Source organism: Pseudopipra pipra, chromosome 7 (assembly GCF_036250125.1).
Source record: "Pseudopipra pipra isolate bDixPip1 chromosome 7, bDixPip1.hap1, whole genome shotgun sequence".
Lineage (NCBI taxonomy): Eukaryota > Metazoa > Chordata > Aves > Passeriformes > Pipridae > Pseudopipra > Pseudopipra pipra.
The window spans coordinates 33,994,611-34,022,260 of record NC_087555.1 but is presented as its reverse complement, the minus strand read 5'-3'; the positions used below and the strand labels follow the sequence as shown (position 1 = coordinate 34,022,260).

Genomic DNA, 27,650 nt, shown 5'->3' with positions numbered 1-27,650 from the left:
CTCAGACTGCATGCTTCCAGAAGTCTATCCTTCTTGGTTTTCCCAAAGCAATGTGCTACTAAGCATTCAGACTTTGCTCTCACCTATTGTCTCTTTTGGGTTGTTTTCTTCGTGAAATCCCATTTAAATCCGCTCTGTACACAGTAGGAACAAACATATCTTGGGATAAATCATGGGCAGTTGGACTGTACTCAGCACAGCTCAGCAAGTGAACATGGTGCAGCTTTACCCACGCACCACGGCATGGCACCAAACCACCACCACCAAAAAGCAGAGCCTTCACCAATGCAACCCCATTTCATCCCTACAGATGACATTTCACTGCACCCCAGACGTGCCAAAGTGCAGACACAGCAATAGCTGAAAGAGGATGTAAGTCCTTCTCCAGTGAGGTCTTGTTCTCCACCAGGCTGGCACAGCAGCAGAGAGGGAAACGCTCGTCCCATACGGCAGAAATAGCAGGGCCATTCCCACACACACTTTACAGCATGAACACAGTTATTCCTATTCTCCATAGCTCCACTTCATCAGCAGAATTACACACAGCAGTAATCCACACCCAGGCCTCTGTTAGCACCTAACAAACTTGAGAGATTCTTGAAGGAAGAATTAGTTTGGTCCTGTTTCAATAGCTCTTTCCATCAGAGGAGGGTATTGTGGCATTGGTCGATTAGCTAGGAAGATTTTTTCCTTAAAGTCAGCCTCTATCTCCACTCTTTTAATTCCACCCCATTACCCTTGTTACACCCGTGGGCACCACGTTGTGGCATCTTTCTTTTATATTTATACCCTTTATGTGTTTGGGAACTGTTATGAACCCTGCAGACACTGCTCAGCCCCACATGCCCTTTCACACCAGTATTTGGCTCTTCCCATTCCCCCAGCAGCGGGGTGATACAGCTGTGTTAACTACAGTCCAAACTCCCATTCAGAAGCAGCCTGGGAAGCACAGAGAAGCTGTATGGCCCCAGCTCACACAAACCCTTGAAGTCTTTAGCATAAACACACACAGATTTAATTCAGACTTTGATGGAAAACAGGATCATACCATTCAAACATCACATTGCTTGCTCTCCCCTGGCTTCTTGGCCCATTTACTGCACTCTTCCCAGGCATTAGAGGGGAAGAAAAGCTCTCTATCTATGTTTATTACGCAATTCAGTTTTATATCAGTGTATTTAACTTTGTTTATGCTGAACTCCACTGGCTTAGCAATGAACCATTGAGCAGAGTCTTAGGGGATTACGTTCAGTATTTTCTCTTAATTAGGCCGCACTGGCTCCTAGGATGCTCCATGCTGCTTTTATCTGCAGCCTCTCACAGACTGGAATTGTGTATCTCAATATTGTAAAACTGTTTTTACTCTTCTCTGAGATAAACCTAAGGAGATTAAACTGGTCGGCTTCTCTCAGGTTGCTGCAGATTATCACCCACAACCTCACTGCCCCTGTGTACATGTCCCTTATCTCCTTCCAACACTTTCCAGTTCTGAATGCTTCTGATTACATGATAGAGCCTGAAAAATAGCCAGGGTCTCCCTCAGTGATTTGCTCTTTATGGAAATGCACTTATTTTCTTATTCTTCCCTTCACCCGTTCCTTCTTCAACAGATCATTTGGGACAATAATCTGAAAGCATTTATTGCAGTCAGACTGGTTTTCCAGAATCACTTGGTCTGCCAACTATCAAGATTAATGGCAGCATTGGATTTCAGAAAGCTGGAAGCAAGGGAACATCCAAGCTTTCCTGAAAGTCATAAGAAATCCAAGGACTAACTTCTACTGCCTGACTCTCCTTAGGCTGCCGTACATTTCTCTGTAGAGATTATTATTATTTAATATGAACATTAAGAACAATGTGAGGCTATAAGTCATCTCAGAACCTTTAATCACACTCTCAGACGTGACCAAGCAGTGAGAATCTAAGTGTCAGTGGGACTTCACCCTGTGGACACCTCTGTGCCCAAACCACTGTCACCCTGCCTGAGTTCCCACATCAGGAAGGTAATGTGGATGATCGGTATTTTAATAATGTTAAATCTTTATTCAAAACCTTCAGCCTTGTATATGTAGGGCATGGAAGTTCCTGCAGGAGAAGTAGGTCAATGAGCTGGCCTTCAGTTCAGTGGGAGGTAATTTCTGAGAGCAGACACCATAATGTGAGGCAGGGGATTTATGGCTATCTCAGGACAATGTAAGCCACTGATGGAGCCTGCCAAGATCAGCTGGGGGAGATCCCAGCCTCTGGCACAGTGGCAGTGGAGCTGTCAGGTATCAATTCACATCAGCAGGCAAGGACTGAGAGAGCTCAGTCACCAAGTGAGCCCAGGATCCGTGGGGATCAAGGGTCATCCTGAATTATTTATTTGGTTCAACAGGTGATCTTTGGTCTTTAGATTATCTAATTCCACTCAGCCACCTCCATAATATATCTTTTTTTTTTCTTTTTAATCTTCTGTCCCACTCTCCCAGTGAAAATTAATTTTCTTTCTTCTTCCTTTGCTCAGCCATGTGCTGAATCCTGGATGACTGTCCTTTCTTACAGGAATATATAATAGGTGTCCATTTTCCCAGTGGCAAGATCTAATAAATGCCCAGCTTAGAATCACAAGTACTAGAGATAAAACATTCTCGAATAATGTCAATATAACTTTCCAACTAGTTCAATACAGTATTAGTTCCAGTATGACAATGTCTTATTTTCAAACAGTTATTTATAGGGCTTTCATCAAGCTACCTGGGATTTATCTTTTTTTACTTTGTGTAGCTCTTTCCTCCTTAATATTCAGTCTAAAACACCTCTGAAATCAGAGCTGAAAAACCTCCTGGTTAATTTGATGTTTCAAGTGTCAGTACAATTTCCAGAAAGTACAAGAACTACAGAGGTCGAAAGAATCATTCCAACTTACACCTCATTCACAGTGAGTTTCAAGATAACCTTTGAGGCCAAAACATTCTAGCTTCAGCTTCAATAAATGTAGCTTTCAATTTGGGTGGCCACTCATGATTACCTGAGCTCCTGTTGGAACAGCTTAAGTGACCATCACCGTGGTACTGGATGCTGCTCAACAGTCTGCTCCTGGCAGTGGCAATAGTCTGGTCCTGGTTGTGCAGTGGTTTACAACACCCCTTTCCCATTCTGAGTGCACACCTCACCAGCAATACACCCCCCAGGAGTAAAGAGCTAACAGCTCAAGACTGGTGGGTCTACAAACCCTCTCTAGATAGTCACCTACAGCACATCACTGATATGCTCTGAGTGCTGTAACTTCAGAGGCAGAAGAAAAGAAAGCAGTTCCAAAACTGGTATGGGGGCTAAAAACCACCTCCATCTCGATTTTCACTGTGGCAGCACAGAGTTATGGAGGAGCCAGTAATTACCAACTTATGTGAGACATCATTTGTTTTGTAACTGCTAACTTATCATCCTGAGTGGACTTCTGCCTGTGCAGTCTCCGAGAGACATCCACCGTAAGCTCCACTAATTGGTCAAGTGTCAGAACGGCTGTCAAAAATGTGCTCCGTCGGCATTTCCTTATGAAATCCATCAGGATGTCAGCTAGGAGTTTAGCCCTCAGAGATAAAAAAGAATGGGAAAGGCATTTATGAGTTTGACAGGATTTTAGTGTAAAAGTTAAGGGAAGAGATGATGGTTTTGGAGAGACACACAAGAGGACAATGAATTGCTGCAGGTCCAGTACAATTACATTGGGGTCAGCCACCACTGAGGCACCTGTCTGAGGTTTAGCATTGCACTAATGGAAGATACTGATTTTCCAGACATCGCTATGACATATTTTAACACAATAGAAAATGGTCAAACTGTATTTGGATGCCTCTGCAAGGATTTTTCTATTTCCCGGAGACCTTCTATGAAAAATGAATTCAGACACTTAAAACACTTGCAAAGTTTTGCAAGTTGCCAATAACTGAAAGCTGTCTTTGGGTGTGCAAATTTTTCTGCCATGTGTTATCTCCCTGGCAAAAAATACAAGATGTTCAGTAATGCAAAAATATGAGAAATTGCAGCTGCTCTTATTAAAGTTATGTGGCCAGTAAAGACAGCACTGTACTTGTTCAAAAAATCATAGTTAAACAGCTCAAAAAAAAGTTTCTGGCCACAGATATGGTCAGATCCTTTAATGTAGTAATCCACACTTGAGGACACATCTTTAACAAGCAATAAACACACATAAAAAGATTCATACATTAATACAAGAAACGGCATTATAGAGATCAAGTCACCTCTGCAAGAGAAGGAGCACACAGTCAAATTTATTTCCAAAATCAGTTTCATGCTAAGCTGCAATCTCATTTACCTAAAAATAATGAAAGAGGAAGGGAAAAAACCACTCAAAATTATTATTAAAATGAATAGAATAGAACATTTACCAGATGTTCAGGCTCTCCACCTACCCTTTATCCTTCTTGACGTCTGACACTTTCTTTCATTTTAAAAATGCATTAATAAGATCACAGATCATAACAATAAAACAGGTGGCATTAAAACCCTCTAATTTAGGCTTCTAGTTAAGGCATGTTATAGGCATTCACCTCCTTCCATTGACTATGTATGGATGTCAGCCTCCCAGCTTTGAAGATTAATGGGAATATCATTACAATTTGTCTTTAACCTCCAACTTATCCTACCCCAAATGCTAAACCCTTCCCATTCCTTCCTTCCTTGTCATGCTCATCACTCTAGTCCCCTTCTTTAACTAGTCCTATACATTAATTCTGCCAACAATGAGTTCACTGAGGTTACTGCTTCTATTGGCACTGGAAGACGCGCACAGAAATTCACATGAGAAGCGAAATACTCAGCTATCTCCCTTTTCTACATCTCATCCTTACCTGAGCAACACATAAGGCAAAGTCAGGAGCTGCCAAACAGCCTCACTACAGGTAATTTCTCACTTGTATAAACAGTACTGCTGCCTGCCCTTTCCATCCCCTCCTTGGTGTCTTCCTACGGGAATAAACAGCCAGCCCCATGCCAGCAGGTTGCCCTGTTTTTGCTTAACTGTTGTTTAACTATATAAATTACATTCCTGGGGTCATCCTGAAAAAAGCAGGAAATGCCATGCCAGGAAGCTGATGAGTGTTATCAATTGTCCATATTTAGCTTCATGGCAAATGAAGGAACACAGGGAGCAGAAAGAGGAACCGACAGCCAAAGAACCACCTGTGGACTGAGGGAAGGGACCATGTACTTCGGGTACATCAACACATGGACAACATCAGCTAAACTATCAGTAAAAACAACACTGAAATAAAGAACTACTAACACTTTTGCAGAACTGGAAGAATAGCAAGATCAACAACAGCCTTTGGCAAGTGGGACACAGGAAGAGGGAACATATGGAAGAGGACGTCATGAGAAGAACTGAGGACGTCATGAGAAGAACTCACCAAAACCAGAGGTCTTCTGAATTGTCAGACTAATGTCAGCAGGGATATCATCTTAAAATGGTATGTGAGAGAAGGTAAGGTAAGACTTTAAGGAACTAGAGAGGGAAGTTTTGTCCATGCATGGAGGCAGTGTGGGACATCATCCAAGGTGGGCAGGGAAGAGGGGAGCAAGTGGGTGGCTGGGGCTGTAGGGGGGGAGGTAGCACAACCCCACAGCAGATCCAGAGCAACACCAGGGGCTCGCACTGGAAGGAGACAGAGGTGAGGATGAATTCAAAGGGCTGATGTAGCCATGGAGAGGCAGAGCCCGTGGGGCTGTGTGGGAGCGCTGTAACTCCTGCAAGAGGTGACTGTACATAAAAAATTCTGTTAGACAAATTGCCAACGCCCTCACAGCGTGCTCTGCGAGCTCAAATGCAGAGATGCTTCTCTGTGCCTCACGGCAGTCCTGCACAGGCTCTGGGGAAATCTTCTTTTCAAGGGAAGGTTTGAGTTCACACTCCTTTGACTCTTTAACACGGTTTACAAAAACACAGCTGAGTATTTTTTCCCCGATACAGAGAACCGAAAGCAACAGAATTACAAGCTGGGCGAGGTGAAAACTAAGTACTGCATGCAAGATACCACCTCTGGGGCCAGAGAGGGGAAATATATGCAAATATTTCTTGTTTCTGCCAAGGATCAGCCAGATTTGCAGAGTTGGAGCCTGCTCTCATTTTTATTGGATTTTTTTTGTAATTCTATTAGAAAACCCCTGGCTTCCAATGGTGTGAGATATTGCAGAATCAGATCTAAAATATGTTAATGTCACCAGAATAATGATTACAAATCTTGGAGCGTGATTTGTATTCTGCAGTGTATGTCTTGGATTACAGGTATCCTGAATCTGAATTTGTTTTCTGATTCTGATGTTTTTACTTGTGCTTTCTGGTACATATTCTACTATATTTTCTAACTGCAATTATTGCAGTAGCTCCTTTAACAAATTTTAGTCTTTGGCTTTGATTTATTTCTGTAAGACTTCTTTTTTAATAAAGTTCTTAAAACTTGCTGCCAAGGACTTTGAAATTTAAGGATTTGATTTAAGCTACCAGAGAAAGGCATTCACGATCACATTGGGATCCTGGTTTCTTTTTTTCAACACCAAAGCACAATTATATCTCTGTAATAGTTATGCTGAATATTAAAAGGAGCGATTATTATGGGGCATTTTAACTATCTGAACATTAAAAACCTAAAAGCACTAATCATAATTCTTTTGCCATATTAAAACATCACGAGTAAAGCAGGAGCCGCACTACAGCAATAGTCATTAATCGGTATTTAAAATAAGACTGTTGCCAAATTATCTCTTAGGCTTAATTTCCTTGAGCAGTATCATCCCGCAGAGAGAAGTCTAGAGTATGACCTGACATATTACTGTTCTTCAAGAGATAGTCCACCACTGGCAATTGCTCACCTGCATTAGCTGGCCCCCACGACACTGTCAGAACCTCCAGTGCACAGAGGTACAAATGTCACATTAAATACCCACCTGCCTTCTGAGGCAGCCCAAGGCTGCTCAGTAATGTAAGCAATACTTGATCAGTTATTTTTCCGTAACCCTATAGGTAGAAAACCTGAATTTGGTGCCAGCAGCAGAGCTGGATCCAGTGGAGGGCACAGAGGACTGGTAGAGCCAGTGAGAGTTCCAGGAGGCAAGGCTGAAAGGAGGGGAACAACTGCATTTTAGAGGCCACTGATTTTGGGCAGCTGGAGGAAGAGAGCATCCACTCGTCCATACACCAGGGAATGCCAGTTCTGGCTCTTTGCAGGGCCTCTCCTGCCTGACCCTCATGCAACACTGTCTTGGTGCTCCACACCCAAGTGGCTCATTCCTGCTCCCAAGGGCACAGGGAAAGCCCCTGTGGACTGACCCTGTTGAGAACAACCCCTCACTTAAGTCTGCAGCTTGCTCATCAGCCTCATGTTCTCACTTCTCTCCACACTCCATACCAATGAATAACCTGGCAAGAAAACAATAAAGCATAATTAACCTAACCATTCTAATAAGAAAAGCTTCAATGAGACTTAGAGGGTGCAACATTATAAGGGACAGCATACAGTCACAACACGGGTCTCTGACAGGTTAGGCCAAACTTCCTGAAGTTATGAGCTAAGTGCCAGTTGCAAAATTTCGCACCTGCTGGTGATAATGAACTTCTTCCCTCCCTCCTCATTGTAGCTGGAAACATTCCCTGTGGACGTACTCCCATCTGCAAAGGCAGAAGCCATGCATCCCTGCCTGCTGGAGAACACTCCAGCATGGGAATATTATCAGCAGGCCCAAACTACAATTCAGAATTGCCATCCCAGGCTGACCAGACAGGCAAGAGCATGTGCACTACTCACCATCTAGATGTAGTGCTCCTGTTAGAGCACGTCACAAGTGATTTGTGTTCGTAAGGTGCTAAAAGCCTCAGGTTCAAATAAGGAACAAAAAAACCTGGTCTCTAATGCAAAGGCCTTACATCCTATTTTATATATATACTGCACCAAGGAATAACTCTATTGAGAACAGGAGTTAGCTGTCTCTTTGTTATGCCTTTCATAAGTTTGCTCCCTCCACTTATCCTCCTTTTTATGGGGCACAGGAGAGCTATTCCTCAGCTCGCTCACTCTTCTTTCTCCCTCTCTTGTCCACAGCTAATTTTATCTCCCCCATGGCTTCAACTTTCATTTCCAACTAGCACTTACACTGTTATATCTGAAGTGTTCCTCTCCAGTCAACACATTATTTTAGCTCATCTCACTCTCATTTCAGTTGTCCCCACTTCGCTCCATCAATGGCACCACTGAGGAGCACTCATGTCTGAACTTCTGTTATACCCTTCTTTATGCCACCCTCCTGGAATACTTAACTGGAATTAATATGAAACAGCATTCCCTTTCCCAGCTCTCGGTACTTTCTCAGGATCTGCTCTGGCTGGAAGCCTCACCTCTCCCTCCCAAAACCAGCCAGACACAATATCTCGGTTGCACAAGTCTTGGTAATACTGGCGGCTTTTTATTGTACTTGCTCTATCAAAAAATAACCTTGCAAAAACAGCATCACCATCCCGTTATGTCTGCTGTTAACCTGTGTGACCAAACAATCTCTGCACTATGACCCCCTTCATTGATCCTTTCTCATTGTTCTGTGATTTATTATTTTCTTTTTTACATTTTGTTCAATACTGATAGGCTTTCCCACTTTTGGGAAAGAAATACGTCTTCTGTGTGCATACAGCAACTGTATCAGTGAAGACATTACCATAAAAGTGATAAGAAATAGTGCTAAGAGCTAGTTCTACTTTAATCCATTTATCCCACTGTGCCTTCCAGTAGTCAAAATGAAGATATGTCCATGGGACCCAGCAAAGAATCAAATTTGCATACCACAATAAGACATGAAATAGTTACAACTTCAATTGCTTAAGGATAATTCAGCCTATTATCCCCTTCTGTGCCATGGTGAAGTGTCTGGGCTATTGGTAAGAGCTGAAGCACATTTAAAAAAAGTGGATTTTGTGTGACAAATAGAAGAATGCTTCTTTAATTTTGAAGAGTCACAAAGAATAAAAGAAATTGCAAATTAAAAAAAGAATGCAGTTGTCCAGGGAATTTGGATATTTGTACTGGGACCAAAACAATGCTACTTTTAATAAAACTGCCATCATTGCATATCATATAAAAGGCCACTTTTCAGCCCAAAGCACCAGACAAACAATGAGCCCAGTCTGGCAGTCATTACTTAGGCTTCACACTCATTAGTTTTTTATCTAAATCAGTCTGAGCTGATCAGATTTTCTCATGTGCTGTTTAGGTAAGGATCTAAATGCACTTTATCAGGGTATATCTGTTAGCTTTGCAAAATAGTTCAATGTCTCTCTAATACTCAATATAAAGAGCATCACAATACATAGGTTCTATCCTCTAAAGAAGAAAATATTCCTCTGAAAAATGGCTTAAAGGAGAAATAAGTCCTACAAATCACCTTTGAAGTGAGGAATAGAGGTGTAACTCTTAGGTTGCACACTGACAGTTTAGAAAGCACCTTCATAATCACAGTCTCTCCTATTTCAAACTTCTTATCCAATCTGGAGCACTCACTTCAGGAATGTCACTGCTATTTAGCAGAGAAGCCCTGTTTGGGTGTAGCTAAAATTTAATATATGAGTGCCCTTATTGAAACCCATCACTCTACCAAATGACTGGGCTGTCTAATGACAATCTGAGGTAGAAGAGCAGAGGTGAAATGAATATGCAGACAGGACCACCGTTCAAGCTGCAGATGATTTGTCATTTAAGTGTATTTTGGACAGACAGATAGGTCAGGCAGAACAGAGACACTTCCACTGACAGAGTCCATTTTGTACTACTCTGACACCACGTATTCCCAAATGAGTCCATCAAGCCTGACCTTTCAACACTCAACAGCTTGGGGGATAAGTGGGGAAAAAAATGACAGTGGTATTTTCCAACAGGACAAAAGAGGTTCTTTTCCTAGATTTGCACTATTGACAAATGAAGACCTTTTTGAAACTGTTTGTGTGAGTCTTTGTCTTCATTATCTTTGAACTCATAGCTACCACCCCCAAAGGCAAATGTTTCCAGCAAACAAACAGGACAAACTAATGGCTGAAAGTCCTTCTTAAACTTTTCTAGACTGTTATAAACCTATCTATTTATATTTGCTTGCTATAAACCGCATTCAGTAATTGCATCCAGGCCACTAACTTTGAAGTAAAGCTAATTTTTCCATATTACCTCTAAAATTTTTCTCATAATTAATTTTCTCAATGACCTGCTGGACAGTATCATACATTCCTACTTATTTTTCTTGTGATCAAATATTCACTGATAACATTTCATCTCTGCATTTCCCATGTGACACTTCCAGTCTTAAACTTGTGTTTAATTTAAGGCTGAAGAGTGGCAAGGTTCAACCCTGGCTATAAGTGAATGCATGACCAAATCCTCTGAAAAGGGCAGCACCATACAGCAAGAGGAGGAAGGGATCTTCAGTTTCTTCAAAGCAGTGAAACCAAACCAAACTGCTCTGCTGTTTTCTGCAGATTTCAACAGGATTTAAGTCATCTCAGTGCCTTACATGTGTATTTCCTTCCAACTGACCAAAGGAAGTTCTTCCTGAATTTATAACAATTTTTAAATGAATATTTAGGACAATCAAAACAAGTACACAGTCTATGCTCAACTCATTATTTCATTTTTTTCTGCGGTATCTTTTCTGTGTATATCCATGTACATCCTAATACACACACATCTTAAGTCAAAATTTATATTAAAATATTTCTTTAGTTTTTCTACTGAAATATCTAGACCCTTTCCAGAAAATTCCAATTCACACATCAGGAAACAAATACAAATGTTTGCATTACCTGCTGAGAAGCAGCACAGTGCAGCTCTATAAGGCTTCAAATAAGGATGATAGTTAGCTACCTTAAGTTTCTTCTTACAGACACATAAATCAGAACCTGATGTCACGGAGATTCACCAGAGTGAGAGGTAAACGAGACTCAGTGAATTAAATGATTGAAGAAGTTTATCAAAACCAGGCTGAAATTGTCTGGGGCCCAGAAGTAACACTGGGATGGTTCCACTGTGATGGTGCTGGCGGGCAACACACCACAGACCTCCAGAGAGGGATTTTAATAAAAAACCGTGTTATTAGACTGCTATTTTTTAGTAAGATTTCTCTTTTATTGCAGAACAAATGCAGCTAATAATAATATTAGAACCAGATATTCCCAAAAGCAGTCACTGACAGGTTCATTCAGCCACTGAAACAAGGTGATGCTATTCCAGATTTGTTTTTCCTAGGAGGAATGAAAGAACTGGCTATAAAAATAAATTTGAAGTATGTGATTATATGAAAATTCTAAATTAAAGTAGAAATCCTTAGAAAACGCAGGCTGGCATTTTCAGTCACAGTTCTTGGCTTCAAAAGGGCGACTTGTGCACAGTGAGGGGACCAGCTGGGAAGCCACTAATCACGGGGGGCTGAAGGATCTGCCAGGGGAAGGAGACCAGAGGTTTTGAGTCAGAGAAGCCAATACTTACAGGGATCCACACCTCAAGGAAGAACTGAAACCTTGAAGGCAGCATGCCTGGCCCTCACTTGTCAAGGAGATCAGAACAAGCCCTGCGGGGATAATTGAGTGGACGTGGAAGGAAGCACCAAGGAGAACCCCACCTTAGAGTTTGGAAACGACAGAGGAGACAGCGAGGGGCAGCTGCCACAGCCCAGACAAGTGAGTTGCTTTAGAAGACACTAAAAGAAGTGACAAAAGATGACAAATGGTACATGAAGAAATAACCTGCAAAGAAGCGGAGCTAATACGCAGTGAAGCTGGAGCAGTGGAGTACAGATTAAAGGCAATAGGTAACTCCAAATTACATGAATACATGCTTCAATTCTCACTGATGTCAATGATAATAACCACATAGAAAGTATCACAGTTGAGATGAACACGTAGCTCAAGAAACGAAATGTCCAAAAATGAGAAATTTCCATCCAGACTAGTGAAAGAGCTGGCAGATGAAATTTCACGTGGGGTAGCAAGTTTAATAAATCAAGCAAGACACGAACAATACCACGCAGTCAGAAATAATAAATGCCACATCTATATATAATGAGGAAATAAAATTATCAGAGCAACTAGAAGCCCTTTCTTCTATGCTTAGTAGCAAAGCCTTAAAACAACTTTAAGGTAAGAATAATCCAAGCCAGTGAAGCTAACAGAATCTGGGGGGAAACACCACATGGATTTAATACAGGTAAGGCACATGGATCTGACATCTTTCTCAGAGAAAAAACCTCAATTTCCAGAGAAAGGAAATGAAATTGATCTTGGCAGTCTGATTTTGGGAAAGCTTTAACATCATGTCACCTGGGAAGTTATTAGTTAAATTGAAGAAGATGGGGGATTAGTACAAAAATTTTAATTTGGCCTGAAACTGCGGGAGGTAGGACAGCAACAGCAGCATGAAATGGGGAACGTCAGGCTGGAGGGAAGTTATTAGCATCAGTGCTGAGGGACTGGTCTGACAGCCAGTCTTGGTTAATATTTCACCAATTATACTGGCACACAAATAGGTACGGCCCTGTTCAAATTCTCCTGAACACAAGGAGCTAAATGACATCTTTATGAAGAGAGGAGTGGGATAGTGTGGAGCAAGATCCACATGGCCCTGGACCGAAGTGTCGGAGAGAGGCTGCAGTTCAGTAGCAGAGAGCACGGATCATATATTTGGAGACTAAAACAAGCCCAAAATCTTGGTTTTCTTGGGAAACCACGGGGGGCATCACAAGATGAAACATTACGTGATATGGCTGCTTAAGAAACCAGAAGAAAATGGAATCCAGGAAGGTTTTAGCTTACAATTTCCCTACAAGATGGAATGCAATTACTGGTGTTCTACAAAGCCCGGCTAAGACTGTCTCTTGTGTGGTGTGTACCAATCTGGACACTTAGCTTCTCAAATTTAAACACGAAGAAATACAGAAGAGAAACAACAGGGTAATTTTGAGAATGAAGCTTCTGTCTTGCTAGGAGAGGCTAAGGGGTTTAAATATGCCTGGAGATGGGAAGCTGCAAGGGATGGCTATCTTACCATTAGAGAATAGAGATGTTTTCTTCCTATAAAGCCTGTGGGGCAAGAAAATACCAGAGAGCAGAGCTTTTAGTACTAATGGAAACTTCAGCAAAGATGAGAGAGAAGAATATACCCATCCACTCAACCTGGGAATGACAAGAATTTTCAACAGGAGAGGATGGGTCAGGCTTTTCACTGGAGTAATGCAGATTATCTGCCTAATGCCAAGGCAAAATTTAATAACGTTTTCAACTGGCCAATACAGCTGCCTGCAATTTCTGTGACTATAACAGAGAAATAAGTCCCATGTCCTGTGAAAATATGATGAGTGTTCCATGTGTGAACCTGGAATACAGCAGTGTGACACCTGCTGCACCTCCCCTCTCCCTCGGGTGATCGCACATTAATTTCCTTGCAAACGTTCAATTACAGGAGTGAACCAACAGACAATTATCCTAATGAAACCTCAAATTAAATGCAAATTAAATTCAAGACCACTGAAAAAGTGATCTTTGATTGGAAGTAGGTAATGAATTGGGTTTTGTCTTTAGCAGTTGTTAGCAGGGTTTAGGTAGCTCTGGGGTATCAAAGACAAGATAAATTGGCTAAAGCAATGACTAATGTAAAGCTATTAAGATAAACACTCATTTTTTACATTTTGTTACAAAATATAATTAAAAATATAATCTAAAACCCCATATCCAATGTATAAATTTGTTCTTAGCCTTTAGATGAAAAATGCTTCTTTTTTTTCCAATCAGTGTTGTTTGCAACACTGAGAGCCAACAGCTTCAGCTCCAAAACCAAGCAAGGCTGGCGTGGGAAGCCACAGATGTGGCCCATTTTGGTTTCCATACAAACCATTAAGAGTTTTAATCAACTGAATTTAATGGAAATAGGAAAAGGCCCATTATTTAACAGAAGAATTTTACTCCTACCAAATTAGGAAAGATAGATTACTTTCCATGATTTAGCTACCCATCAAACATAAGAATAAAAACAGCGACAGTTCTACATGGTGAAACTGATAAGTGAAGGTCTTCCCTAAACAAAGTCTATTTACACACAGAAGGTTAGGCAACATAACTAAAAGAAACTGAAAATAAATGGGCTTTTTTTTCCACAAAACATAATGGAGGGACAGCACTGTAACAGAAGGAATTTAAACTGACAAAACATAAAGCACAGACCTCTGACAACACTTTTACTTTACTCTGAATAGAATTACATTATCTCAGATTATTCTGGTTCTGCTGTAATCCATTTCTGGGAAGTATACTCCTTTCCCTTAGGTGCTTGCAGTACAATCCTGAGAGCATGTTACATTTGTGTGACACTGAGACATTTGTATTTTTCCTATTTGCAACACATTAAAAAAACAAATGTTCCTGATTTCACCATTTAAGTGATGGTCCAATAGTGTTGCAAATACTATTGGACATATTTCAGGGAAGCATGTGGAGACTGATTGTTCCTTTCATTATTAACTCCATTGATAAACATTAGCTCAAGCCAAAAAAATTATCTTTTTGTTTTTTGAATCAAACATCATCTGTTTCCCAGTCTGCAAATTGGACCACAATCCAGCAAAAACATGCAAACTCCTGGTATACGAAATGATTGACTATTCTACATAGGGAGGCCACTTTGCAGGGTTTTACATCTAACTTGGACCAAAGGTCTCACCTTTGCTGAAGAGGCAGAAAAAAGAGAAATATTGTGTAAATTAATACTGCTTTCTGACAAAAAGCTGAGCCAATTTCAGGTGTCTTAAAAGTTAATTGGAATTTCCCTGTATTTAAATAAATTATGAGAGTCGGGCCAGAGACATTTGGTTAGAACAACACAGTCGTTAGGAAAACACTAGGTGGAAGAGAGGACATAAAACTGGTGTTTGCATCTGCTGTCACACAGTATGCCAGGGATTTATGGGCACGCTCCAGAAGTGAGGAGCTGCCATAAAGTGCCTCCCTGCCAGGCAGCACAACCACCGGGCACGTGGAGCAGCTGGAGTGCACGTCCCATCACTCACCAACTACTGGTCAGTGGCTCAGGCACACACAATTCACTGAGGATTACAGGAAGGGAGGCAGAGATGTAGAGCCTGAATCCACTCCCAGACTTCTCACAGCTGAGTGTCAAGCGCAGCCTTTTCGTACAGGATGCTTCAAGAAGAACTACTGCCTGATGCTGCCCTGCACAGCGGGACATGGAGGTCATAGAATCATAGAATAAACCAGGTCAGAAAAGACCTCTGAGATCATCAAGTCCAATCCTTGATCCAACACTGTCGTGGTTACCAGACCATGGCACTGATGCCACATTCAGTCTCATCTTAAAAACCTCCAGGAACGGTGAATCCACCACCTCCCTGGGCAGCCCATTCCAGTGTCTGATTACTCTCTCTGTAAAAAATTTCTTCCTAATATCCAACCTAAACCTCCCCTGGCAGAGCTTAAGACCATGCTCTCTTCTCCTACCCTGCTAGTTCCCTGGGAGAAGAGAACAACTCCCACCTGGTTACAACCTCCTTTCAGGTAGAGATGAAATAACACCCTTAACACCACTAGGAACTGAAAGAAAAGTGTCCCATCCTCAGTTTTAAACCAACACCTGTCAGGCACTGATTATTCTCTGGATGTGATTACAAATGAGTTTCCATTCAGGGGTACAGAAATCAGGTGCATAGAACCAGCACTGTGAGGACTCCGCAGCTGCACCCGTTAGAAAGGATTGTTTTATTTAATTTAAAAAAAAAGTTATGACATATGGACTAAAAGAGACCTGCCTAAAATGAATATTTCGCTCCAAAACAAGTAGATATTTTAGTCTTATCAGAGGGATTTCAGAAGTCCTCTGGGTTCCCTTCCCTCGCCAAGCTCTCAGGTACCGTGGTATGCTACATTATTACGACAGGGTGAAAAAAAGGAAACTAAGGTAAAAAAAACATTTATGCTTCCTCTAGCTGGGATTAATTTCTGAGGTTAGCATGCAGATATGACCCGAATACAAGCTGTACTTCGAATTTGCTGTGTGATAACTAACTATGCTGAAATGCTGCTGTTTGCATACAACTCCTGAGAGGGTTCTTATTATGCAAAAACGAAGATGTGAGAACGCTGACGAAAATCTGCAAGTCATTTATCAAACACTGACCTGGAATGAATATTAAGAAAAACCTCTTTTATATGCAAATGCTTAATACGATTGAGTTTAATCATGACTTTCCTTTCTCAGGACCGATGAGTTGTGCATGTACTGTGCTCTGTAAGATACAATCTCACATATCTCACTCACAAAAAATCCAGTTGTTTTGTCAGTGGTTGCTCTGGGAACACATAGCATTGAAAATGAGCCTTTTCTTATTATTTTACTCACTTGTGAGACTATCCATAAAGCCTGTTCTGTCTGCCCACCTGCTGATCACTGGAGTAAAATCTGGTTTACACGGACCAAGTACTTTCATTCTCTCAACAAGACAAACTCAAAGTATAATTGATTTCTCCAATGGATTTTCTAATGAGTATCTACTGTTACTCTAGTTGCTAAAGTACTCACTAGTGTTTGTGTTCCAACAAAATTCAGATCGGTTTATTTACCGTCCAACTTCACAACGAGCTACAAACTGGGGAAAAGCAACGTGAAAAAAAACATCAACGCCCACAGAGTTAGAAATATTGGGCTCCAAACTGGCAGATAGACAAATATATGTTCCACATGGCCACTTGAGAATACACAGAATTTAAATTAAAGCAACAGAGTGGCTTTATTTTAAGAAATTTTGAAAAGTTTTGCACAATAATAAAGGGCCATATGTTGGACTTAGTGACTAAGCACTAAGCCTAGTGCACTAAGCATTGCCCACAAAACCAAAACCAAGTGAGGTGCCTCAGGAATGTCCAACTGAAAGCAGAGACCAGGTTGACAAGGTCTGCTAAGACTGAATGAAAGACTTGAACTCCATGTATGAAATAGAACACTGTATAACAGCATTAACAAACATATATTAATTCATCTCACCAGTTAAATACATATATAATAAGACATTACAAAAGTGGCATATGACTAGATCTTCATTACTTTTCAAAGTCTTTCTTAGAAGAGGCCTCTAAACCCTACAGTTTTTCACCATTGCCCTTTTTACTCAGACTGTTCAGAACAAGAATGAAATATCTTTACACCTAGTAGTTAAACAGAAAGTTCATGAACCTCATAATGTCCCTTAAATAAGCAAAAATTCTCACTTTTACTTAGTAAAGTAATAATTTAAAATTCAAAGTCATAATTTAAAACTAACTTATAAGAGCATAAGGGACACCTAAACTTAACAGACATTGGAATAAACTGTTGAATGTAGACTGACCAGTAAGGCTGATAGATATCATTTGGTTTAGCATTTATAATGGCCAATAATTAATAATAATTGTCTAATTGTCAAAATCCTACATAATAGACTGGAAAAAATCTTCCTGACTATCCAAAAGATATCTACAATTTTTATCTAATGTGGCATAAGACATTTGCTGCATGATTTTATAGGAAACCATTTTAATGGTCTTTATTTATCATTTTTAAATATTATTTCAAAGAAAAGGGTTTAAAAAAAGCGAGGAAAAAGATTTTTTTTAAGAAACAATTAAGACTGTTCAATGACAGCACTGTAGTTACAAGTCAAGTTATGTAGGAAATCCAAAATTCAAAAGAAAGGTTGAGAGAAGTTGAGAGTTTTCAATGGTTACACCTCACAAGGAGTAGAGGGGGGTTACTGGAAGGACCCCACTGATTTCAAACAGGACTGGCAGGTGGGACTCAGGGAAGGCTCTTCCCATCCATCCCACCAGAAGTCACAACAATCACAAATGAAATCACAGCCAAGCTGAACTAACCAACAGAGGGCAGCTGACTCACAGCTATAGGGAATCCCTCTTCCTGATGAAACCCACAGCAAAACTCCTGTGCCATCAATGAAATCCAAACTGATGTCAAAACTTTTTACCTGAAATCTAAAATGTCAGGATTGGACAAAGTGTTGCTAGTGAAAATAGCGAGTGTTTTCAAATAATAAAGATATTTGAGAAAGGAGGAGATAAACTTACTGAAGTTCAAAACAGTGAGTGCTCTGTCTCAAGCCAGCCACCTCTGCTATCACTACAAAAATTGAATTTTGCATAATATATTCATTCTTCAATAGTAACTCATATGGAGAAAAAAAAATCTGTTTTCATAATGCATGCTGATTGTAAGTTTAATTAAGGAAAAAACACAGCAGTAACCTACCAACTAAAGAAAATGATCACCCAATGACCAAACTAAAACAAAACACTAAAACTGGTTGGTTTATTGTTTTGACAACAGCATGTGGTTCAGCACTAGAGCCAAATTAATCCTCCATTAAAACCTAAATAACCATTTTAAGCCTGCCTTTTAAATTATTAAAGTGTGGCTAACATCTGTTCATTGTGAAACCACAACTGAGTCTCATCCTTTTTAAAATTAATCTGTAACTCTAAAAAAACATGTAGATTATATTTGCCATCAAACTATAATCGATGCTGGGTAAACTTTATTAAGTGCACTAATATTCAATTATCTTTGATTCTGAGTTTGAACTCCAAAGTCAATCTGGAACATCTGAGACACCATGATGGGCCACATCTGTTAGCGAATCCAAGGGCTCACAAAATGCTCCCTTCATAAAGGGATGCAAGTTTCCTGGTTAAGTTACAATATGGGAAACAGCTGACTCAAAAATAATACAAATTATAGGCGGATTAAAAGCCCTCATAACTTTTAATTAAGCAATAAATCACACCAGACTCCACAGGACTGCTGATTTATGCACTCCGCAAGTGAGAAGCAGTAAATAGAATGAGACAGGACAGAATATACATCTTATTGGAGAAGAAGAATTTATCCTTTGGTGTTTCATTCATATATAAAAATCTGCTCACCTTTAATATTCCTACTGTTGGATATAACCTGCAACATATTTATAACTCGAAGATGTGCCACAATCTATAGATAATGAGGAAGGATTAGCTGAATTTGTGTTAGTCATATTTACAACTCTCTTTTCTTGGTGTCCCTGATAAAACAAAGACTTCAGGAAGCAGGGAGAGCCCCAGACAGGTGTAAAGGGGAGATGTCTTTAATTTCTCCCTTCTCTCCCCGAAGACATCAGCACGTGACTGGAATGAATTTTGAGTTTGGGAAAACAGCCCTTGCAAACAACAGCCCTCCCTGACACGGGGGTTGTATCTGACAACCACTCAGAAAGCTGTAATTGGGCCTTGAAATCTGAAATCTCTAAGTGGTTTACATTCCAGCCAGCATATCTGGGAATGTTGATGGTCCTGATGCTGTCACTTAAGAAAGATGTAAAATTCATGTATTCAACTTGGGGTTCAAATGCACACATTTAGCTGACGGCAAGTCCAGCTCTATCCTTCCAGTCATGAGAGTGGAGATCAAGAGGAAGAGAGAAGGTCATTTGCACTTTTATTCTGCTGTCTTGGAGGAAGAAACCAATTAAACAACATAAAAAGAAAATAAAGCCCATTCCTGAATCTATCAATCAGCTACAGAGCACAAAACAAAGGGAACCCAACAAATGAAATGGTTATAATTTCTGAGAAATGGCCACAAGAAACGTCTGCACCAGAAAAAATATTAACACTTGTTAAGTATTAATCAAGGAGAACTGCTGTAGACAGAACAACACAGCAATATTAAATACTTTAAAAAGAGGCAAGACCAGGGTTATTTTAAAGATCAGGGTCATTTTAATGACCATTATGCAAGTGGTGCCTGAGAGTTCCTGGGCTGCTCAGGAGCTCTGACAGATGAATTCACAGAGCACATACATCTTCATGTCTGTTCTCCCTCTTTGAGCAGCAACTTCATTTCCAATTATTCTCTCTTATTCATAAAGGAGAGTCAGAAGAGTAGGAATTTTCTGCTCTGAATGCTCAGGGTATGTTCACAGCACGCAGGTGAGTCAGACCATGTTTAGCAAACTCCTATTCCTCTTAGGAATAAAGCCATTCACTGAAATGCACTCACCTTTAAACTGGGGACACACAGAGTCTGCTACATATTTATAAGAAAATTCAGTCCTTCTAAAGACACTGCTGTCCACTGAGAAAATTAAAAAAGTTATCAAAATCTTCATTAGTAACCAAGCTAGAGCTGCATACCTAGCCAAGAGAATGCAGAGGACCCCCATATGAGGACCTGCATGAGACAAATCCAGACTGCTATTTGACTGGCCAAAGGACATATGAGATACTCTGTCCTGAGGAGAGGAAACTCACGTCTTTACTGCAGTCTTCCCAACATCAGAGCTGGGAGCAGACTGCCATCACATCCTTTCTTAAAGAGCTTCCTAGAACAGCCTCACACTGGTTTCTGATGGGAGCAGATGCTAAATCAGGCCAACGCCAGCACCTAATTTACCAAATCGAGCCAACCCAACCTTTGTTCATGTTGGATGCTCTCCCAGCATGATTCTGATCCACACACCAGCTCCCTGGATTGGACAGATCTGGGCTGCCTTCTGCTTAAAGCCCTCCTGTGTCCAGCATCTTGGCAATATCTTGTTGCATTCACACTTCAAAAAGTTTTGAAGTCATTATGTGGCAGGTTCTTAGAATACTAAATTACTGTCATGAATTTCCTGACTTGACTTAGAATCTATTTCAGAAGAAATTTCCACATTCATGTCTTCCATCATAGTAAACAGTGCTTTGCAATCAACAAGATCATATTTTGGAAATTAATTTTGTACAGAAAGGAGTTATAAAAGAGAGTAAAGGAAAGGAAAATGTGTCAAAATGTTCATTTAACTTGCCAAAAGCAAGAGAAGGGATACTTCTGTGTAATTCACTCTCTCTGAGGACTTAGTCACATGTGATAAAATGCATGCCAAATAACTGTTTGTCACATCTTCTACCATATGAAAAGGTGAGGACGTACCAACATTTTCTATTCAGAATATTCTTGGGTTTGTTCCAATTAGAACAGAAGCCAGGGCCCTATTTTAACTGTTATGCAGCATCTCCCCTTCCTTAATGATTGCAAACCTAAAACTGAGAACAAATTGCACTGCAAAACCGCAGAAAAGAAACAGAAAGCTTTTTAAAAGGAGGAAGAAGCGGAAAAAAACACCCAAGATTAAATCTGCTGCCAAGGAATAGCCAAGGCATCAATCCTTCGTGTTCTCCTGCTCCTAAGACAAAGACAAGCAAGAGTAAGTTCAGCCTCGGTGTTAGACGCTGTCACGCTGATTTATGACACGCACTGTGTGCTGGTCCTCCAACGTGACATATTGTCCACGAGAGATTCAGCACAAACCAGACTTCTTGCTTAAAAAAATATTGCCCAAAACCAATTGAACTGCAGTTCCTTAGGTGAAATGCTAATGCTTTCTCCACTGGGCCACCCGACCGTCTATGGCTGATTTTCCATTTAATTCCATCTTCTCTGCAGAGAAATCAACAGGACAAAGCACTTTGGGTATAATTCCTGTCTTTCGCTATATTTTGCAGTATGCTGTTGTATTAAACAATAAATATTCCTTTCAACAACAAATGTAGGAACTATATTTGAATCAGAAATAATTATGGGTACATTCTCAGTTCCAGAGATGCAAACATATCAATTTCTTTAACAGCAAAAATTCCTGCTCTGATACATATTTCACTAAGAACTTGGTAGTGGCTGTAGTAGGCAGAAAAAAATGTAATTTAACCAATTAGCACAAGGCTGCTTATTTTTGTGGATTCAAAAGTAATTCCAGGAAGCAAACTGGCATCGTAACATGTTTAACTTCACAAAGTGCAAATGTTCTCTCACAACTGCAGAAAAACAGCATTACACCATATATCAAGTTTCTTTGTTATTGAAGAGAAATTTAAAGAAGCTATTTAGAAAAAAAAAAAAGCCAAGTGAAAAATACTGTTGAAGTTGTTAAACGGCTCCATTTTTGCAAGGCTAAAGCTTCTCATGAGTGGCAATAGCGAAAATATGTTTATACGACTTCTTTATTCAACAGAAAACCTGCAGGAGAAATGAAAATCAAGTGTGGATAGTTATTGAAGCTGAATATAAATTTAATATATACCCGGAATTAGAGCAGACACTACAGGGTTATCATCCTGAAGGATAAAATGGGAAGTAGCTGTATTTCCCTTAGGAAGTGAAGTAACACCCACCCACATATTGGACTCCCAGACACTCTCTTCAGGCAGGTGAGATAGTGCTCAGACACAGACTTGGCTGCTACTTTTGCTCACTTAACCAACTAAATTACTGTTTAGTATAAAAACTTTCAGTCACAGCAAGAAAAGTGTAAGGGAAACAGGAGGTTCTTGCTATTTTTTGACACTGAAAATTCTCCCACATTAGTGTAGCAGGCAAAAAAACTTGTCATTTTTATGATACTGTAAAACTGCACTAAAATCAGAGGAAAAATATGTTTTGTGCTGTAATTCCTTCCTTTAAGGCAGAGTGGGAGGAAATCAGACCTTCTGAAGGTAAAACTGAGATTAAAGATAGGATTTTTTTTCCCAGAAGTTGCACATGAAGCAAACGATTGTTGATAGAGCCAGAGGAAAATGTAAGTCAGATGTTTCCCTGCATGGCACAGGATGGGATCTTACACAGCCAATGGACTCATACAGCAGAATTGGGTTCAGAAATAAACTACTGGCAGCTGAAATCTATGAGAGGAAGAGATTCTGAGTGCCTCCAAAAAATGCAGTGACTTTTGCTGACAATTAGAAATCTGTATTATAAAAGAAGTGATTTAAGCAGGAGCTATTTATAGCTATTACACTGATAATGATATTCTTGAAGACCAATTTCTAATACTGGAAGGTGAGGGTTATACATGCAACTCACCAGCCAGGGACTGCATGTCAGCTAATTCAGTGACAGCAATTAAAGGTGTTGGCTCCAAACTTAGCTTCTAAAACAAGAGTCTAAAAGTTTTGAAAGTTTTTCATACAACACATGTATCTATACATATGTATGGATAAAAAATATATTGATGCAAAAGAAGAGTATGACCAGGTACTACATCAAAACAAAACATGAAAATAAACTCTTCTGTAGTCAGACACAGGCAAAATTATGAAAATAAAAACTATTTTAATAATCCACAGACACGTAAGAGACAGAGATAAATGGAAGAGGTTGCAAATATTTTGCAAGTAAGTAAGGACAAGAACATAAACTGAAGGAAAGCAGGTAAAATACAGTGTTAAATGTTGTTTACTCAGAAACTTTACTGGATACACAATTACTGCTTTGAGAACAGTTACCTACCTAAAAAAGGGAACCTTGTTTAACTGCAGTGCCCTGGGATAAGCCATGGTATGCCGATCTTCCTTTGGCAGAGTTTCCCTGACGAGGTCTAAGGGCATTTTTGGATCACAGAAACTTACCTTGCCAAAGGTCAGCCCAAAATTGCCCAGAGAAATGGCTACTCAATGTGAGCAAGACAAACTTTAGCCTGCATACTACTGGGTTTGTTTTCTTTGAGGGTTTACTTGAGGAATTAGAGTGTGAAAAGCTCTGGAAACATCTTTAAAAAAGGCCTTTCCTGAACAGACCTTTCCTAACATGACCATTTAGAAAAGGGGAAAGATCACACACACACACACACTCCCACCACACACCTCTCCACTTCCAGCCCAAGCCCAGCTCTGCCTCCAAGAGACAGTGACTTCCACAGTCCACCCGACCTTGTACATTCCAATGGTGAGTTTTAAGAGCCAATAATTTTGTAAGACTTTCATTTTTGAAAAGAAATTTGTCACATTTTTTGCCGATCAAAATAAAATTTGTTTTACCTGAAGTGCAAGTAGGGCTAAACCAGTCACTTTCCGTGAAAAGGTTCCAGAAATTCACACACCTTCACACCTGCTTCTGAGAGAACTGGTCTGTAAATGCACCACTGCCCACTCCTTTTCCTTTTCCTTAAACTCCTGTATGCAATTTCAGGGGAAGTACTTGCAATTCTAATGTGCAAAGTGTCTGTATTTCTCATATTCTAGAGTGAACAGCGGAAAATGTCATTAAGAATAAAATATTCATTTTAATGAAAGCAGTAAGTTTACATTCTAAATACATTACATCTTTTTCCTGCTATGCCTGCCATAACAAATACTCCCAATCCTTTAAAAATATTTGCTTAAATATATACAGCATATATAAAGGGGATAAGCTACTTGCTGTGATATTTGTCCTTTAGCAGGACTGGGTAAGAGAGAGAGGGGGAGGAAGGAGAAGGAGGGAATATCTTGACAAGAATATGTATGAGAGCAATCAATAAAAAAATAATCCCTGGAATTCATGAGTCTTGAAAATAAGATGCATTTTCTTGTAGTAATCCTAAAAACCTATAAAAGAATATTCAAGCAATAAACCCCCCTTAACTCATATTTAACCTTTCATCATGTAGAACTACATATTAAATAGCTTAGCAACTGCATGCTGTGTAAGTGCATTCAAATAGGAGCAGAAATAGAAAAATGTAAATGCTACACCTCTTTTAACATGCACTGCACAGCCAAGAACATCTGCCAGCTGACCCCCTAATCCAATCGGCTGTTCAGAAGCAATCACATCCTCAGATAAGAGCTGCACAGCTCCTACATGCAAAGCCCATTTTCTTTAAGAGATGGAGCAAAATGTAGTTAGCCAGCTCTCCAACGATTTTCGAACAGAGGTACAAGGCAAAAGTAATTCCGCAAATTACACGGAGCTGCATTAAAATACTGTCATCTCTCCCGCCAAATATTGTAATTTATCCCTTAATTTCACAGGGCAACAGCACAGACAGAGTTTAGGGCTGAAGTGACTACATCAAATCGAGTGATTGTATCAGAATACCAAGCGCATACAGCCCACACAAATGTTTGTCACTTCTATCGGGAAATAACCTGGAATAAAATCTGGGGCTCAACCTAGTCCATTGACTATAATGAGAAGGAGAAATGAAAAAAAAGCTGAATTAATTCTCCTAACTCTGAGTTAACTTCTCACATCTACTGCAAAAAGAGTGGGCTGCCTGAGGGGCTCCACAGGCAGATGAAGACATTTAAAGAATGGCTTCAAGATACTCCACAAGAGTCAAAACCTCCATGGAATTAAGAGCATAAACCCCACGGAACATTATGCAGTAATAGGACGTGTATTATTTCTGCATAAAATCAAATTCCTGCTAAAAAGTTCTGTGCTAAATACACAAGCAAGCTGCAGTACACTGACCAAACTGACTCCAGAAGGACAGTCTTTTATGGAACAGTTTCTGTGACTCGAATAACTACTTATATTCATAAAATAAATTGTTTGATCATGCAAACTGCCCGTCTTTCCAAAGCAGTAGCTTTGCTAAATATCTGTATTGACAGAGCCCTGGACATGGTAAGAAAGAATTGATAGAACAGTGTTTCAAGTAACATTCTCTGCAGTTAAATTTATGTCAAATATTTGAAAGGCATTGAAGAAAACAACATACAGGGGTCTGTCAGAAAGCCTAGACAACACCCTGCACAAGGAGAAGGTGAAAAGATTACACGGCTTAATAAAAAAACCACACAAACTGACTGAGGGATTTAATTATAAGACACTGGAAAAATGGAGGGTTCTCCAAAGTAATTGATTAAGCAATAGCAAGACCCAACCTCAGAAGCAATAATAATAAAAAAAAAAATACTACAAATACTGGAGGAAATAATAAGAAAATCATAAGCGAATTCTATTGGCACCTGGAGGAATTCATTATTGGTTCAAAGTTATCTCAAGTTTTATCAACTGCATAAAGCACAATATAACACAGTATCTAGTGAAAAGTAAAATTCAGCACCATGGTGATTTTGCTTTCCCATGTCTGATATCGAACAAAAGCAAGTATTTACTGCAGGTACCTAATCCAGATTATATAAAATAATGAGGATGTCACATTTTTATACCTAATGAATCCATAGAGCTTTGCTCTGGGGTTTAAACACTGCCCAGAGCAGAGGAAAGAGCAGACAATCTGCCTGGCAGCGGATTAACGATATGTGTCCAGCTTAGCTAAACAGCAGTGCCATCAGCTAATTTCATTCACCATCTGGGCAGACAACTTGTACATGTTGCAGTGTGCCCAAGGAGCTCGGTGTGTTACATCTGGGCTGGAAGTCTAATTCCAGTGGGTGCAGAGCAAAACTCCTTCTGAACTGCACAAAGAATTGAGAAGTGTTGGGAGAGCCGATGAATGGAATGACAGACACAATGTGTGTGTGTGTGTGTGCATATCTAACTGCACATACATATATATGTATAAAAACACACTTTTCTTATTAGCACAAGTTCTTCTTATCGTAAAAGCTCCTATATATATGTGTATATATATATATATAAAAAAATATATATATATGATCAATCCTATAAATCTAAACTGGAAAGATATAATCCATTTGTGTGTTAAACAGCTAGAAACAGCTTCTGTTCTACCCTAAAAAACTCAAACTCACAGGTAAAGAAACAAAACCCCCCCAAAAAAAACCCAAAAACCAAACAAAAAAACCCCAAACCCTAAAGACATGAAGTCACAAACCTTAATGCAATTCTACTACAGTGTCACTCCTACAGCCTTTAACAGAAAGCCTCTAATGAATTCAGTGGGTTTTAGATCACGACATGTGGTCCTGGTAAAGAGGCAAAAAGCACCAACCACGTTTATATTAATACCAGCCATGGCACTTTGCAAGCACTATGCACCGATATACTGTACAAAGACATAACTTCCAAGTTTAAACAACTTCTTTCCTTTAATATCTTCTGAAAGGCTTTTGAAACTAGCAACTCTAATGTGTGTGGGAATAGGCAACACATGATAGCAATAAGTTTGCTTTTAATGGAAAGAGTCTGCTGTGTCTATGGCTAACAAACCCCAGTATCTTTTCATTACAAAGGAGCTTATTGTTACCATATGACTTACTGTGGGATTTCACTTTGCCTCTCAGGTGATCTGTCTGATCTATTAAGGAAAGCACTGAGCTATGGACAACATACACTTTATTGCAGTTTTATACTTTCGTAGTCCCTGCTGCTTCTGTCAGCCTACTTCCGATGAATAGCAACGAGGAAAAAGAAAAAGAAAGGATTAAAAAAAAAAAAGGGAGTATTTACCAAGTTTCTCACAGGGAAAAAAAATTAACTGTGAACAAAATGAGGCAAGTTCATAACGAGGAAGTGGTGCTGCATCCCAGGACACGACTCCTACAGCAAAAGTTGTGCAGAAAAACAGCTGGATCCACCAGCTCTGGCACCTACCAACCACTACATAAATAAATCTCTGTGTGAATACCATTGAAGTACTTCTACATGACACATATTTTATACATATACATATTCATAACATATATATGAAGTTCCTTCAGCATGACTGTTTCTGCCCTATTAATTGATTTTCATGGCTGAATCTGAAATATAGGACAGGGAAAACTAAACAGTACTTCATCAGTGTTAATTTGTATTGAGAATTAATCAGCAAATGTACAAAATCACTATTCACTTTGCAGAAATGCATACAGCATTAAGTAGCATTTA

General features: G+C 39.8%; 1 protein-coding gene across 4 annotated transcripts in view; it reads right to left on the bottom strand.

Annotated features, from left to right (window-relative positions):
• The window catches only part of THSD7B (thrombospondin type 1 domain containing 7B), a 310,487-nt gene that overhangs the window by 51,552 nt on the left and 231,285 nt on the right, over positions 1-27,650 (bottom strand). The gene's annotated exons all lie outside the window — the stretch shown is intronic.